Raw genomic sequence first — 3,247 nt, 5'->3', positions numbered from 1 at the left:
CTTCCCCAGCGGCAGCACCAGAGGTAGAAGGAGTGAGGCTGAGACTAGAACTCTTCATGGGAATAGAAAGCCTCATCTTTCTCCCTCAGAGAAGCTGGTGGTTTAGAACCCCAGCCTTGGGGTGAGCAGCCCAGCATGTAGCCACCAAGCCCCTCCTTGTGCCTGCCTGTCCAGCAGAGGCAGCACTTGGGCTGCCATCTCCTTGCTCAGACAGCAAGTCTAAGGGCTGGATGCAGACACCACCCTGGCCGGTCTGGCAGTTGGCTCTGTTGGCAGGGTCAGACCAGGCCCCAGGACCACCACCCCTCCCCAGTCAGACCTCTCTGTAGCATCCTGGGCATGCTGGGTGGGCAGACACTGCCCCTGCTGCAGGACTGGTTAGTGAGTCAGGGGCAGAGTGGCCAAATGCCCAGCTGCTCACGGCAAGGGCAGCGCTTTGAAACCACCAGCCGCTCTGCGGGAGACAGACGGGACTTTCTACTCCCTTAAAGAATGTGTCTGGGAGTTTGGTCTTTATATTATTATTATCTTATCCTTACCACCTTAGTTCAGTTTTGGATTTTATTGTTTCTGTGGGTTTCCCAGTTTGCGATCCCCAGGAGGAGTGGATGCTCAGTGATCGTAATGGATACAGGGGACAATAGGGGGTGCAGGGATGGGGAGTGGGTGGTGGGGAGCGAAGGGGGATTTTGAGAGTGGTAAATGAAGACAGGAGGGGGCAGGGAGCACTAGAACTGAATGAAATTGTACAACTCATTTTAAAGGTGAGTCAACCATGGGGGGGGGTGCAGGGAATATTCTAAAACTGATCTGGTAATGATTGTACAATTGAGCTATTGGAGTGCATGCTATCTAAATCATGTGCCAATAAAACTGTTGGAGGTGGGGAAGGGGTCACAGTCTCGGAACCCCCACACCCTGGGGGGGGGGCAGATCTACCCAGTTCTACAGGGTCGCTGTGAGCCGGAATCTGGGAGCTCCGAGGACACACCACTTCTTCCTCACTGCCGGACCCACAGCGACCCAGCAGCTGCAGCAAGTCTGCCAGGCGCAGAGAAGAGACGGACCGCCACCCACTGGGTTAGCCAGATGGTCTGCCAGGCAGGCGCCCCCTGAGAAACCAGGCAGAGCAGGGGACCGCAGGTGAAGTTGTTGCTGAGACCACTGCCATCTGCTGGCAACCTGAGGTACTGCATACCATGTTTCTGGGAGGTCGGGGGTGGGGGCCCAAAGAGCCCTGCTTCCACCTCTGGTCTCCGCAGTTGTCCTCTAAGGTCAGGGAAGTCCCTGCCAGGACCACCCTCACTCTCAGACCCTTAGACGTGGCCGTGCTGATTTCCTCTTTTACAGCGCCATACTTGTGAATCGCACGGAGCTTATGGTGGCCTTAAGTGGACAGAGTCGCAGTGCCCCATGGGGAAGTCACTTCAGGGAGATCAGAATCACACGTCACATGAACCAAGCCGTGTGTCCACAGGCTGTGCAGCTGTCACAACCCCTGTCAGACTCTGTTATCAAGTGGCCCCTTCTACCACCCAGCAGGCCAGCTGTCGTGGGAGCCGGCAAGTCTAGAACTGCCCACGGGGCTTCCTGGGGCAGAGCTGGGGCCGTCTGCCCCTGTAAAGAGTGGCAGCCCCAGAAACCCACAGGGCCAGTTCCACCCTGTCCTGTACAGTCACCGGGTGCTGGCTTGATAGCAGTCAGGCTGTCAGTCTTTGAAAGCTGAGCCGGGGCTGAGTCCGTTCCAGGCTTGGGGGTGACCAAGGGTCATGGCTCCACCAGCCTCCAGCACATGAGTAAGCCTGGTCTTTGAAAAAATTTTAAATCATGTTATTGGGGACTCTTACACCTCTTATCATAATCCATCCATCCATTGTGTCGAGCACATTTGCACATTTGTTGCCATCATCATTTTAAAAAAACATTTTCTTTCTATTTGAACCTTTGGTATCAGCTCCTCTTTTCCCCCCTCCCCATGAACCCTTGATAATTTATACATTATTATTTTTTCAAGCCTTACACTGACCGATGTCTCCATTCACCCACTTTTTTGTTGTCTGTGCCCCTGAGAGGGGGGTCATATATTGATCATTGTGATAGGCTCCCTCCACCTTCCCCTTCCCCCGCTGGTGTCCCTACTCTCATTATTGGTCCTGAGGGGCTTATCTGTCCTGATTCCTTGTGTTTCCAGCTCTTATCTGGACCCCCGTACATGCTCCATGCTCCGGTTGAACAGGATTTGTGAGGTGGCATCGGGGTCGTGATCGTGGGGGGATGGGGTGGGGGGGGCGGGCAGGGAGGAAGCATTAAGAACTAGAGGTCAGTTAGTGTGTGAAGCTCTTCAAACAGCAGGGCTTGGATTAGCCCTCTCGGGGTTGGGCTGCGTGCAACCACACAGGACATGTTTTCCTTTAATAATCGAAATAATAAAAATTAAAATGAATTTTGAACAAAGAGTAAAGGCTTGCAGCCTTGAGCCCCCTCCTGGTTCCTGACCCCTCAGACCTAAACACCGTTCTGCGCGGCAATAAAGGGAGGAAAAGCAAAACTGAAGTGGGCGTGGATTCTTTAGTGACACAGGTTCGTTACAAAGAAACAAACTGAACGGGGTACCCTGGGGCTTTAGCACAACTGCCTCCCCATGTCACCTGAGTCAGGGTGGTGACACCACTGTGACACACCAGAGCCTCAGACCCTGTGGGGGGGGTGTTACTATTGTGCCCATTCCACAGATGAGGCAACGGAGGGCCCACGAGCTTTGGGTGGATACCAGGAGCATTCAGGCTGCATCCCAAGCTCAATTTCTGTAGCCCTAACATCCTGGTCATGAAAACAGTTCCTTGCTTCTGCTTCCAGCCAGCCCCCCACCTCTTCAATCCAGACCTTTCCATGGCCCAGGAGGTGTCTCTGGGGTTTCTGCCAGGGTGGGGGTGCACTGGGCACAGGGCACTGGCTCTAGAGAGTGGGTTCAGATGGATTGTGCCCCACACCAGCCTTCCCCAAATTCCCATGGCCACTGCTCTCAGCCTGAGCCAAACCTCTCTCCCACAGGGAGCTTCTTCCACAGGGAGCCTCTAACACCTTAAGCTTGAAGCTCCTGGGGTGTGTGGATGGCCTGCACCTCCTCTTTAGTCTCCGCATGGGCTTTAGCTTTGGGCTGGTGTGGACCTAAGGCTTTCGGTAGATGGGAGATGGCCGGATGGAAGGGAAAGATAGGTGGGTAGATGTGTGTGTGTGTGTGTGTGTG

This window comes from Echinops telfairi, unplaced genomic scaffold, assembly GCF_000313985.2.
Source record: "Echinops telfairi isolate 266 unplaced genomic scaffold, ASM31398v2 ScPeMD7_7417;HRSCAF=8455, whole genome shotgun sequence".
NCBI classification, from domain to species: domain Eukaryota; kingdom Metazoa; phylum Chordata; class Mammalia; order Afrosoricida; family Tenrecidae; genus Echinops; species Echinops telfairi.
This window is presented reverse-complemented; position numbering follows the sequence as displayed.